Here is a 15,299-nt window from a genome sequence, read left to right as displayed (position 1 = left end):
GTATCCAGAATGGAGGAGACGGAAATCCAAAGAGGCTAGAGTTCATGGGGCAGAACACTGGAAAGGAAAGAGCGAGAGCGAGAGAGAGAGAGAGAGATGCAGAGGGTCCTCCTTCAGCCTTCAATTGAGTACTGATCAGCCCAGGCATGTGAAGAAACTGCCCAACATAGGGAATGAAACTAAGCAAAAGTAGCAGAGGAGAAAATCCTTGGAATTCATATAGGACTGAAATTAGTTCATATTCCCATGAAGAAAATGCAAAAGCCTCATAATTCATAAGTGGGGTACATAGAAAGGCATAGCCCTGGTACTGGGGAAAAATTAGCCCTGGACTAAAGACAGCTCTGATCCCGCCTAGCAAAATTCAAAAGTAAGCCTTAACAGAATCAAGATGCTTCCAAGTAACTTACTGAAGTACTGAGCAAAGCTCAATTATTTATAGCAATAAAAATATATCTAGCTCCCAACAAGATAAAATTCATGTCTGTCATCCAATCAAAACTGACCTGACATGCAAAAACAAAAAAACCCCAGGAAAATACAACTCATGGTAAGGAGAAAAATCACTCAAAAGGAACACACCCAGAAATTACACAGATGATACATTTAGTATATAAGGACATTAAAAAAGTTATTTTAACTATATTCCATGTATTCAAGATAATAGAGGAAAGAGTGAGAATGTTAAGTAGAGATGTTGATGGTATCAAAAAGGCAAAATTTCTAGAGACAAAAATTGCAATACCTGGCAAAAATTTAACTGGATATAATTAACAACAGATTGGACAATGCAGGAGAAAAGATTAGTAAATGAACACGCAGCAAAAGAAACTATTCAATATGACCAACAGATATAAATTACTGGGAAACAACAGAACAGCAGTGAGCCATGGGACATAAATATAACTGGAGTCACCAAAAGAGGAGGACAGAAAAAATATTTGACAATGTAACAGCCAAAATTTTTCAATTTTGAGAAAATGTACAGACCTACAGACTCTCAAAGCTCTACAAATCTGAAGCACAAGAACCAGGAGCAAAACTATACTGACACATATCACAATTAAATGGTTTATAACAAGCAATAAAAAGAAAATTCTGAAAAGCCACCAAGAAAAAAGACAAATTATATACAAAGGAACAAAAATAAGAATGACAGCAGATTTCTTGCTGAAAACAATTCAATCCAGAAGACAGCAAATGAGTATATTTGAAGAACTGAAAAAATAAAAGACACATTTCAGTGTAGAATTCTATATACCATGAAAATACCTTTCAAAAATAAGGATGAAATAAGGAATTTTCTCTCACAGTGAACACCAAGAAAATTCATTATGAGTAAGCCTGCATTACCAGGAATATTGAAGAAAGTCCCTTAGGCAGAGTCAAAATGATAGCAGGTGAAAATCTGGATAAGCACTAAGAAACAGAAAGCACAAAAACAGGGTTAATATGTAGGTAAATATGAAAGAGATTGTTTCTTAACTTTTAAATTACAAAAAGTAATTCACTGTTAAAAGCAAAATGAATAACAATGTACTCTTGCTTTTATAACATATGTGGGAATAAAACGTATGACAATAGCACAAAGCCTTGGAAGAGAGAAATTGCAGTATCATATTAATTGAGGGTAAATTATGATAAGTTAAAGATGCATACTATATACACTAAAGCAATCTTTAAAATAAAAAAGAAATGTAGCTAATAAGCCAGCACAAGATACATATGGAATTATAACAAAACAAACAAACAAACAAACAAAACCCTCAATCCAAAACAAGGGAGAAAATGAGGAAAAATATTTCAAGATTTGAAAGCCATCCAAGGGCCATATGAGGCTGGCTCTTTCCAGGATAGTTTAGAAGTCCTTTTTCCCTCACTTTACAATATAATAATTCTTTTTTCAACTATAAATTTGTGGTCTATAGTGAAGTCAATAGTCAATAATCAGATTTGCAGGACAATAATAAAAAATGGAAAGAACCTTCAATTACTGCATAGTAAAACATTTGTTCTCAAACTGAAATATATCCTGTGAAAAACTGTTCAAATATCCATGCATCTGTAACAAGCTGAATACAGGGCACACTCACAAGGGTGCACATCTGATAGAGGATGTAGACATATTCTGGTGGGAGAGAGAGTATCAGCTCAAGAAGCCTTTACTGAGCAACTGCTTTATGCTTGCCTCTGAATTCATCCCGCAGGGATGAGAGGAGCTCATTTAAGCCTGAGCTGGCCTATGCATTCATTACCAGCTGCAGATAATAATTGAGGATCTGAAGCTTGATTGGAAAGTCAGTATTTTAGTTAATGAGATAACTTTTCCGTAAATCTAAGATGATAAGACACAGGTTAAGGTCAGAAATAAATCAGGCAGGAGTCAGGACACAAACCAACAAATACAATCACAATGTCCAGGGGAAAGAAACTAAGGAAACAGTATTGGCTAGTCAGCTGATTTCTTTTCCTCACTTCTTTAACACCTTCGCTAATCTTCTCTGAATTTGTCCTTCCTTGGGAATACACTGGGCCAGTGTGACTGGCTGAGAACAGCTTACTTATTTTGCAGTGCGTGCCAACAGGCCTACCTGTCTGGAATTCTAACAGCTGAATTTCTCCCGATGTGCACCAGACCCCCTCAGTAGCAGCCACATCAAATGCTCTATCTACCAGGGACTCTTCTCAGCACTCCGCAGGTTGTTGATGAAACAAAAACCAGAACAATGAAATTTAGTTCATATGGAAGTTACTCTCATGATCCCTGGAACTATTAGCACTATTAGGGGTACTCTTCATTCTTAAAAAAGACATGAGGCTGGGCGCGGTGGTTCACGCCTGTAATCCCATCACTTTGGGAAGCTGTGGCGGGTGGATCACGAGGTCAGGAGATCGAGATCATCCTGGCTAACACAGTGAAACCTCGTCTCTACTAAAAATACAAAAAATTAGCCGGGCGTGGTGGCGGGTGCCTGTAGTCCCAGCTACTCAGGAGGCTGAGGCAGGAGAATGGCGTGAACCGGAGAGGCGGAGCTTGCAGTGAGCCGAGATGGCACCACTGCACTCCAGCCTGGGCGACAGAGCGAGACTCCGTCTCAAAAAAAAAGAAAAAAAAGAAAAAGACACAAGACAGCAAGAAAGCAATGTCCCACTTATTCCACTAGCATTGAGAATGAAGTCCACACTTAGAGAGAGTAGAGCCAAGAGAATTTTGAAGAAATGGAGCCAGGGTCTTCATTTATCCTGCCTGAAGAGTGCCCTGACGGTAGACTTCTTTTTGTATGCTATGAGCCATTAGTTCCTGCGCCAGTTGAATAAAATGCATCTGATACCTGCAGCCAAAATTATTCTAACTTATATAATTTTTCAGGCAATTTATTTCACAAACAAATAAAATAACCCTAGGAGGTAAAGTGACTTAACCAAGGGCATAAAGCTAAGAGTGTTGCGGCCAAAGGAACTTTCCCTTCACCCTCTGAAGGTTAACTGCATAATCGACTCACACTAAGGCAGGTTAGTAAGAGAAAAGGCTTCACAAATGTATTACTACCAAGTGCATAGGGAGAAAAAGAGTCATTACGCAGTTTCCAGTGCGGTACAGAGACCCACATACCCTACTTCTTAGAGGAAGAGGAGATGGGGATGTGTGGATGATTTTAGGGGAATCATAAATGATGTTTAAGGGAAGTCAGTGGTCTGGAGCAAAGTCTGTTGGGTCCATAGAGCGGATAATGGTTTATGACAAAAGTCTCTCCAGGTGTTTTGATACACTTCTGTCTTCCTTCCTAGGTTATGGGTTCAATCAATGAAAACTCAGGGAAGAAACCAGAGGTAATTGTTTTCTTCTTTGGGAATTCTGAACTTTAGACAGATAAGGGAACTCCAGAGAACAATTTTACCTGTGCTTAGGGAGAGATGGTGATGGGGCAGAGGGGACGACAGAGAGACCTTGAGGCCTCTTCTTCAGTTTGGCATGTACAAAGCATCATATTTTGGGGTATTGGTTTCTGAGCCCCAACAACAGCAAAGTCAGGGCTAGACTAGCAATCCACTGTGTACTGAGCAGTTGCATGCTATACTCCAAATATTACAATATCAAATTTAGGTGCACTCACATATCTATTATTAATTTGTGATTAATCTATAATTAATAATCACTTTTACCCAAAGAAATTAACATCACCACTACTTCCTGAGTCATTTGTTTTACCTGATTTTCTAAGACTTTATTCAGATAATCTTTACAATATAGTCTTTATAATATGCACTTCCAAGGGTGATATTCAAAATATTCAGCAATTGAGATGGCAGGAAACCTGTACAATCAAGAATGAACACTGGCTGTACTGCAAGGACAGGGTTCTACAGGCCCTTGTTTGCCAGCCCTTACTCATTCAATTGCTGGAATATGGGGATGTCCTGGCCTCCCATGAAAGAGCATAGGTGCCAGGAAAGTTCACTATGAGGGAAAGTTGCTCAATGTCTTAAAACTAGTTTGGCTGGCCACTGCATGCTCAATGGCTCTCAGTGCTGTGTTTCATACAATGTAGTACTTAATAATCTTGGGTGCATTTGTCTCATCCTCTCCTCCACATAGACTACAAATTCTTTGGAAATAGGATAAGATCTCACATTGTTAGATTTGCTTTGTATTACCAATAATACTTAGTGCCTAGGAGTTCAATAATTAATGAATAATCTAATATTAATGAAAGTAACCAAAATACTAAAATAGGCATGAAAAAATATCCAATTCTCTACTCTCATTATGCATCCTACTAATGTTTATTACAGGATGCTAAGTCCGAGGCAGAGAACTGGGTTTTAGAGATAAGGAGGAAAATAGTTATACAACCTCATGAAAACTGCAAGATTTTCTTTTTAAAGGACTCAGATCTTGTCTAAGAATTTTGAAAAAACAGCTGGTATGTATGAGAGCAAAGGCCCAGAAACATAGAGAAGGGCCTTTGAATAGTACAAATTTTAAAGAAAGTTGAGGGTTCCAAGTCATCGTGTTCTGTCTCTCTTCAAGGTCACTAAGCTTCCCATCAGGAAACTAATGATTTCCTCATCACCATCTTTGTTCTTTCTGTAGTATTTGACACTAGTGACCACCACCTTGATACAATTCTTCCTACATCTCTAACCACTTCACTGATGCTTTTATTGGCTCCTCTTCCCTTTCTAGGCCTGAAAAAAGGACATGTTTCCCAGAATTTTATTGTAAGCCCCTTACCTTGTGGATACATTCTCTCCTTTGAAGATCCAACCACCACTCCAATGGCAATTATTAGAGCTGGCAGTTGGCTTCCAAATCTCAAATCTTCATTGTTCTCTTCCCCTCTAACTAGTTTATATATCCCTTTAGCGACTCCAAACTAACTCTCTGCCTGACTAACCCACTTCTGGTCATGGTACCACCACCCTTCATGTTATCCTGTTTTGTACCCTTAAATCACATTTGATTCTCTTCTCACTCCCTCATCAGCCTAGCAAAGTAGAACACACCTGAGATCTGGAGTCAGGAAGACCTGAGTTCAAACCTAGTCACCATTTAGTAGCCAGGTGAACCTGGGTATGGTCATTAACATTGCAGCTCCAAATGCATCAGTTATTCAGTGGTGACAACATTTCCCAGCTATGGGAATTAAATGAAAGCATGTGTCTAAAATATCTGATATGTAGCAGGTGTTTCCTTTAAACTTCTCCATAAAATTAATTGTTCTACGTAAATTACACTGCCTACATCTTTCAAATCTACATTAAATATTTGTTTTAAATTCTTCTCAGTGGAGATATTTCATCTCACTGAGCCTTAAAGAATATTGTTTGCACTCATCTCATAGCATTAACTGCATTTTGAAATTCTTGGTACTTAACATCACAAGCTGAATTTTTTGGATTTTTCAAATTTGCTCTGCCCAATATGGTAGCTATTCAAATTTAAATTTGTGACTATTCAAATGTAAATGTAAATTAACTAAAATTAAACTTTATTTGAAACTAAATTATTCAGTTACACTGGCCACATTTCAGGTGCTCAATAACTACATGTGGCTAGTAGCTACTATAACACAGTATACTAATGACTGTTACAGAGAAATATAGAACATTTCTATCATCTAGATGTTTAACTCCTCTGTGATGGCTGAAACTGTATCTCTGTATTTTTTTTTTATCCTCTGTCATCCATTATACTTGGTGGGCACTTTAAAAAGTACATATTGTTGGACATGTACCCTACAACTTAAAGTATAATGATAAAAAAATAAAAAGTACATCATTGTAGAAGTAAGTAAATGAATGGATATCCAAAAGGTGCTTCTTAAAATCTGATATTATGCACTATTGATTCTGAGTCAATAACTACATTGTGTTTACCTTCTTCTGAAGAGGATCACGGCACAGCCTCCTCAGTTACCTGCTCAACACATCTCTCCAATGCAGATTTAGCCTCACCAGGCTGTTTCTAAGACTTTTTGAAGGAGAATGGAAAGAAAGAAAGTAAATACAACACAAAATATTCAAGAGTAGGTGGGGAACATTTAGAGAGCAGCAGTTTAGAGCTTGCTTAAGAATGTAAAGATAATAAATTTTAAGAAAAGAAAACTAGGCATTTTAACAAATATTGCAAGTACTTATATGCCACTTTCCTCGTGTGGAAGAGATAGAAGTAAAGACTTGAGATACTGGGATTATCCATTATCACATGGACTTTGCTTTCTTAACTACTAATATAATGCTGTTATAGGACTGAAACCATATTGATCATGATTTTGTAAGTATTATAATTACAAATCACCACATTGCAATATTTTTTCTTGATTTGCAAAGATTTTCTATTATATGACTTCGATTTCACATAATATTACATTTGTTCACAGTGGCCTTTTCATAATAAAAAAAGTCTAGAATTATATTGGGTAAAAATGTATGATGTACCCCAAAAATATATACAACTACACCCAAAATATATACAACTACTATGCACCCACAAAAATCTAAAATTTAAATTTAAAAATTTAAAAATTTAAATGAAAATATATGACTTCCTCATTTTCACATTGTGATTATCCATAGACAATCCTAAGAACAAATGTAAAGTCATATAAACATCCACAACATGATATTGGTTAACACTGGCCTTCAGAATTTCCAGAAAAGGAATAGACTCCTCTCACAGCAGGCTGACACAGGTGCATTCTATAAGAGGGGCATGAGGAATAGAGCCCCTCGACTCCTTCTGACATTAATGGGCATCCCACAGCCAGATCTTTGTGCCCTGCCTTGAGAATTTACCCAACTGTAAAATTACATTCTACATAGTTTCATGTGTGAAGATGACGCATGTCACTCCTGGAAACCATCACATGTTCCCTATAAATTATTTGGCTAAGCAGCTCTTGCCATGGGTAGTCAGTTTTAGCCTTAAAATTCTTTTACCTTTACCTCAACTGCCTGAGAATGGCAAAGAAAAGTATTTTCACTGTTGCACAATCAATAATAGGAAGTCCAAGAAAACACTGAATTACTGTTGCCTCAAGATTTTTTTTTTTTTTGTAGTAGGAGACTTGCCATATTATTTTACCTGATACAAAGTCAATCATTAGCAAATACTTTGACAGCCTCTAACTGAACAAATTACTGGGCCAGATATGTTAAATGCTCTTTATGACAACATAATATTTAACAAAAATAGCTAATTCCTCTTTATTTGGCTTTTTCACTTAGGTTTAGGATGATGCAGATCAATCGTATGGTTTTCACAGAATCAATTTTCAATTAATGTAGTATAGCTTCAATTAAAATACATGGTAACAGTAAAACAATGTGTTCAGACAGTTTGTGCAGCTGTGAATTCCTTCTTTATTATAACAAAGTATACTGAAAACTCAGGTTTATTTTTACTTTCTTAAAATTTTCATTCTACAATCATTGTGACAGGACAGCTGTGTTCTTTCCCCCAAACTGCTGCCAGTAACTAGTTGTATGTATGACTCAGTTAACTTTTTAAAAGTATATTTCTCTGCAACTACAAAATAAATATAGTACTAAATTACTTCACAAGTTTCCTGGAAGAATTTAAAAAGATAATGTATAAGAAAGTGCCTAACACAAGATCTAGTAGACGGTAAGTGTAGTAGACATCGATTAAGTTTTAATTCAGCATATATTCAACATGTATAGGGAAAATCTACCAGTCAAATTCATCTTATTCCTTCTCCAATTCCACTACCTTTCACCTTCACAATTAGCATTTGTAAGTCTTCTACTATTCTCTCAACGCTTTCCTTTGTTCCTTTGGTTGTATATTCATTACAATTTTGACATACATGAGACGACATTTCTTTTCTCTTTTTTTATACTTTAAGTTCTAGGGTACATATGCACAACGTGCAGGTTTGTTATATGTGTATACATGTGCCATGTTGATGAGCTGCACCCATTAACTTGTCATTTGCATTAGGTATATCTCCTAATGCTATCCCTCCCCCCTCCCCCCACCCCACGATCGGCCCCAGTGTGTGATGTTCCCCACACTGTGTCCAAGTGTTCTCATTGTTCAGTTCCCACCTATGAGTGAGAACATGTGGTGTTTGGTTTTCTGTCCTTGTGATAGTTTGCTCAGAATGATGGTTTCCAGCTTCATCCATGTCCCTACAAAGGACATGAACTCATCATTTTTTATGGCTGCATAGTATTCCATGGTATATACTTGCCACATTTTCTTAATCCAGTCTATCATTGATAGACATTTGGGTTGGTTCCAAGTCTTTGCTATTGCGAATAATGCTGCAGTAAACATATATGTGCATGTGCCATTATAGCAGCAAGATTTATAATCCTTTGGGTATATACCTAGTAATGAGATGGCTGGGTCCAATGGTATTTCTAGTCCTAGATCCTTGAGGAATCGCCACACTGTCTTCCACAATGGTTGAACTAGTTTACAGTCCCACCAACAGTGTAAAAGTGTTCCTATTTCTCCATATCCTCTCTAGCACCTGTGGTTTCCTGACTTTTTAATGATCGCCATTCTAACTGGTGTGAGATGGTATCTCATTGTGGTTTTGATCTGCATTTCTCTGATGGCCAGTGATGATGAGCATTTTTTCATGTGTCTTTTGGCTGCATAAATGTCTTCTGTTGAGAAGTGTTTGTTCATATCCTTCGCCCACTTTTTGATGGGGTTGTTTGATTTTTTTCTTATAAATTTGTTTAAGTTCTTTGTAGATTCTCGATATGAGCCCTTTGTCAGACGAGTAGATTGCAAAAATTTTCTCCCATTCTGTAGGTTGCCTGTTCACTCTGATGGTGGTTTCTTTTGCTGTGCAGAAGCTCTTTAGTTTAATTAGATCCCATTTGTCTATTTTGGCTTTTGTTGCCATTGCTTCTGGTGTTTTAGTCATGAAGTCCTTGCCCATGCCTATGTCCTGAATGGTATTGCCTAGGTTTTCTTCTAGGGTTTTTATGGTTTTAGGTCTTTAATCCATCTTGAATTAATTTTTGTATAAGGTGTAAGGAAGGGGTCCAGTTTCAGCTTTCTACATAAGGCTAGCCAGTTTTCCCAGCATCATTTATTAAATAGGGAATCCTTTCCCCATTTCTTGTTTTTGTCAGGTTTGTCAAAGATCAGGTGGTTGCAGATGTGTGGTATTATTTCTGAGGGCTCTGTTCTGTTTCATTGGTCTATATCTCTGTTTTGGTACCAGTACCATGCTGTTTTGGTTACTGTAGCCTTGTAGTATAGTTTGAAGTCAGGTAGCGTGATGTCTCCAGCTTTGTTCTTTTGACTTAGGATTGTCCTGGCAATGTGGGTTCTTTTTTGGTCCATATGAACTTTAAAGTAGTTTTTTCCAATTCTGTGAAGAAAGTCATTGGTAGTTTGATGGGGATGGCATTGAATCTATAAATTACCTTGGGCAGTATTGCCATTTTCATATTGATTCCTCCTATCCATGAGCATGGAATGTTCTTCCATTTGTTTGTGTCCTCTTTTATTTCGTTGAGCAGTGGTTTGTAGTTCTCCTTGAAGAGGTCCTTCACATCCCTTATATCTTATGGAAAACATTATACATAAAAGCTAAGATTTGACATCTTTTCAGCTTTTAGAAGAATTGTGAAATTCATTTAACTGTCTCTGTGTCCACAATGAATAAACTTAAAGTGAACAGTGGTGAGATGCCAGAAAAGTAACCTCTCAGGAAAAAGGCAGAGACGTATCACTCTCCAAAGCAAGACCCTCAGGTATGATTTGTAGTGGAGCTAAGTTTCTTTTGGCTTCATTGGCAGAAGCACTGGTTTCTGATGTTGTTTGTTCAACCTAAATATAAATGGCAAAATCTGATTCTGTTTCATATGGTACCTAAAATTCTGAAATAGGGATAGGAAGTCAGAGTATGATTATCTGCAAAGGATACTTATTAAGGAACCATCACAAGATACTTTCAAGGCCTAATAGAGTAGTAGTCTTTAGCACATAGAAGTTGCTCAGTAAATATGTGTTGAATAATGAATGAAGCAAGAGCCAATTGTTACATTTTATCTTTTTTATCTCATAGCACTCAGTGAAATATAAGTATTGAACAGGTGCTCAACAAATACTTGCTGAATTGAATGTAAATTTGGTTAAGCAAACCATATTCCTTGAGTTATTCTCTTTGAACCCTTAGGCTGCTCCCTTAGGTCAATTCCATTGAACTACTATTAAGACCTTGAATTCAAAATTTGGCTGGAGGACCTGGGAAAGGCATATTAATTCATAAATATCAGTTTTCTCACTTGAAACTGAAGTCCAATTCTAAGACCATTTTTATGCTAATTTTCTTTCCTTGACAAACACTTAATAGAACCCTTCAACTTACTCCCCATTTGTGATATTTTGAAATATATAGTTGGTCTATCACCCTATTTCCTGGCATGTAACTCCTAAAATCCTTAGAACCTCCATGGCAATGTCTTTGTGTATGATCATGATTGACTGACAGCTGGCAGCCCCTAGGTGGCATCGGGATGGGGGCTTGTCACCTAAATGACCAAGGCAGGACTAGAGGCGTGAGACTCAGCCCCATGACCCAACCTCTAGGGAGGGTAGAGGGACTAAAGTTAAACTTATCACCAGTAACCAATTATTTCACCAATCATGCCTAGTAATGAAGCCTCCATAAAAATTCAAAAGGGTTTGGAGAGCCTCTGGAGAGCTGAACATGTGGAGGTTACTGGAAGGTGAACAATAATTTATCCACGTGTCAGAAGACTGGCACATCCCAGCTCCTTGGGCACAGAAGTTCCTGTGCTAGGAATACTTCCAAATGTGGCCCTATGTATCTCTTCACCTGACTGTTTATTTATATCCTTTGAAATAATCTTGGTAATAAATGGGTAGACCTAAGTAAGGGTTTCCCTGAGTTCTATGAGCCTATGTAGCAAATTAATCAAACCTGAAAGAGGGGATCATGAGAATCCCAACTTGTAGCCATTTGGTAAGAAGTTCTGGAGGCCCAGACTTGCGATGCATAGGAAGGAGGGGCCAGTCTTGTGGAACTGGCCCTCTACCTGTGGTTTCTGATGCTAGATCTTCAGGTAGATAGCCTCAGAGTTTAATTGAATTGGAGGATACCAGCTGGTGTCCACTGCAGAACTGATTGCTTGCTTGGTGTGTGGGGAGGAACCCATACACATTTGGCCACAGACATCTTCTGTGTTGATTGTTGTTGAGTGAGAGAATAGAAAAAACCCTTCGAGTCTGTGTGTAAGTTGTCTTTTCCACTTGCACCACTGCGAACACACACACAATTAGAGGAGCCACAAGGGTTTTGTCAAAATAAATTCTTGGAAATATGTTGAGTCAAACTCAACATGTTCAGCTTGAATTCTAAACTCTCAGAAGTTCAATTTCTCCTTAGTCCAGGCTTATCCCGATAATGCACTATAAATTACTAGTTAGATTTCTCCCTTCTCCCCAATATACAATAGTCATTCACACCTTTTGTTGTTTCTTTTACTTACATCTTGATATAGTCTCCTTTCTTTATTCCAGAATCTTTCGTTCTAGAACTTTAAGGCTCATCAGTAATTCACACCATTTGTTGCTTCTTTTACTTATAGCTTGATATAGTCTCCTTTCTTTATTCCAGAATCTTTCATTCTAGAATTTTAAGGCTGATCACTGTAAACTCTGATGGCACCTTCCTTTACATGGTAGGCATTTGTGTTCATCCTTTCAACCTCCTCCGAGCTCATATTACTTCAGAATATTTTGTCTGGTGTACATGCTATTCTGCAAAGCCTAACTTACCATTGATTGAAAATTCTCTCAAGGCAGAGTACATATCACTTTCTTTGTTTTTTCATAAATCTCCTAACACCCATTGTGGCACCTAACTCTCTGAGAAGTCAATGGATTCCTGTGAGTTTAAATAGGATGGAATAGAATTGAGTGGCAAGATTATTTAAGGACAGAAAGAAAAAGAAAGTTTGTAATAAACAGCTATGCTAAAATTATGCATAATAACTAACAAGGCTAAATTTAAGGGAAAATGTTCCATTCGTAAAGATGGTTGTATCTCAATACCGTATATTTAACTAACTGATTTTTTTTTTATTGTCATTTTTGCCCCACCGTAATATAAGCTCCACAGGGCAGACATTATTGCCATTTTTTCTTCACTGTTGTGTCCCTCGTGTTAAGAATAATGCCTGGCACATAGTAGGTGCTCGATATGTATTTGTTAGATGAATGAATAAATAAACAAATTTAGGAAAGTGACTTTTTAAAAAGGTAATGCTTCATCTTGTATTCCCTTTGTCATCAGGATAAAGTTATTCAAAGCACATTTCACTCACATCCCTTAGCTTTTCTGCCTCATAAGAACTCTCTGGATGCAAAAGACCTATAAGAAAAGCCTATCTCAGTTGGGCCGGGCGGGTGGCTCACACCTGTAATGTCAGCACTTTGGGAGGCCGAGGTGAGTGGAACACGAGGTCAGGAGTTCAAGACCAGCCTCACCAACATAGTGAAACCCCATCTCTCCTAAAAATACAAAAATTAGCCAGGCATGGTGGCACATGCCTGTAATCTCAACTACCCAGGAGGCTGAGGCAGAAGAATTTCTTGAACACAGGAAGTGGAGGTTGCAGTGAGCCAAGATCACGCCACTGCACTCCAGCCTGGGTGACAGAGCAAGACTCCATCTCAAAAAAAAAAAAAAAAAAAAAAAAAAAAGCCTAGCAAACAGAAAAGAACATAAGTTTTTGCTGAACAGATTTTGGGAGGAAAAATGACAGAAAGTAGTTACAAGGTTGGTTTTCATATTTCTCAATTTCTTATTTCTCGATCAAAAGATATTTCAAAAATCTTTTTAATTTCATTTTTCTTACACAGCTTAATTCAAAGTAGCTTAGCAAGGCAAAGTTAGGAACACTGGATATGCCCTGCAAGGCCATTTCTAGTCACACTTAAGACTAGTGCCACTCTAACAAGAAGTCAGTGGAGAAAATCATCACTCTTTTAGCAGCAAGTAAAAACCATACACAAAAGATTGAAGAGAAAATACAGTAGCTTACCTCTTTGAGTAACAAAAAGCTAGTTAATGATCAGCTTATTATTCAGAGAATATAAAGCAATGTTCAGACTCCTAGGGACCCATTCCCTGTATTAGTCAGGGTTCTGCAGAGAAACAGACCCAATAGAAAGTATGTATAGACAGAAGAAGTTTATTATGAGGGATTAGTTTGTGAGGTTATGGATACTGACAAGTCTTAAGATCTGCAGTCAGTAAACTAGAGACCCTGGATGGTGATGGTATAAATACATTCAGAGTCCACAGGCCTGTGCACCAGGAGAACTGATGGTGTGGCTCTAGTCCAAAGGCTGACAGGCTCAAGACCTAAGAAGTGCTGTGTTTCAGGTTGAATCCAAAGGCAGAAAAAAACCATGTGCTATTTTGAAGGTGGTCACAAAAGAATTCAGTCTTCCTCCCAAGAGGCTCAGCTTTTTTGTTCTATTCAAGCATTCAACTGATTGGATGAGGCCCACCCACATTAGGGAGGGTAATCTGCTGTACTCAGTCTACTCACTTGAGTTTACCTCATCAAAACACAACCTCACATAAACATTCAGAATCATGTTTGACCAAATATATAGCCTTCCCATGGCACAGTCAAGCTGACACATAAAAGTAACCATCACAGGCCAGGTGCTGTGCCTCAGACCTGTAATCCCAAAACTAAGGGAGGCCAAGGTGGGCGGATCACCTGAGGTCAGGAGTTCGAGACCAGCCTGGCCAACATGGCGGAACCCTGTCTCTACAAAAATACAAAAATTAGCTGGGCATGGTGGCGGGTGCCTGTAATCCCAGCTACTCAGGAGGCTGAGGCAGGAGAATTGTTTGAACCTGGGAGGCAGAGCTTACAGTGAGCTGAGATCACACCTTTGCACTCCAGCCTGGGCGACAAGAGCAAGACTTCGTCTCAAAAAAAAAAAAAAAAGAAGCTCACACCCATCATTATCTACTAGTTTTGGAAAATATGGCGGATGATATCTGGACACTTAATCACCACCTCAATTATTTTCCTTTTGACCTCTGGGTCCTATTAACAGCAACAAATATAATATTCAAAAATGAAACATTAGGCCATTTACAAATTTTTTGTTAGAGCATCAAGCATGCTTGCTTGCTGGCTTACTTTTTCTGTATGGCAAGTAACACTCCTTGCAGAGTGGAGTGGAACAGAAAAACTAGATCAGATTCATATTCGGGGGTGATCTTAAATTTGTAGTCACTGAAAAATTATAGCTATCAATTGTATACTTTTTATTTTTACAAACTGCTTTGAATCATAGGCATGTATGTATTATTTAAAGAATCTGGAGAAAAATATTTGTGGTTATTTTGAAGGATATCAGCTAAAAATGAAAAGAAAGCAAAAAAAAGTTAATATAGTTTATGTGTCAAGATATTTGTGATAGAAATTTTATTTTTATTTTAAGAGGTAGTAGGTTTTCATTTTCTAGCTTACAACCTGACATGAATAGTTGAGGAGTCATCAAATTTCATTGTCCTAAAAGTAGGCTATGGTTTGGGAGGTCATGCTTTGTGCTTATCTGTATTTATGATAATACATGATTTTATTTTTTTCAATGAGATAAATTGTTTTTAAAAAATTAATAAATCTTAATCTATTGATCACCTACCATGTGCCAGGCTTTCCTGTCACCTTCCATATTTTGAATGTAAATATTTCCTTCTTTTATTGGTTACTTTATAACCTCTCAGTTATCATGTTCCACCATTTTA

The sequence above is a fragment of the Pongo pygmaeus genome, chromosome 11, assembly GCF_028885625.2.
Source record: "Pongo pygmaeus isolate AG05252 chromosome 11, NHGRI_mPonPyg2-v2.0_pri, whole genome shotgun sequence".
NCBI classification, from domain to species: domain Eukaryota; kingdom Metazoa; phylum Chordata; class Mammalia; order Primates; family Hominidae; genus Pongo; species Pongo pygmaeus.
Note: the sequence above shows the minus strand (reverse complement) of the source record.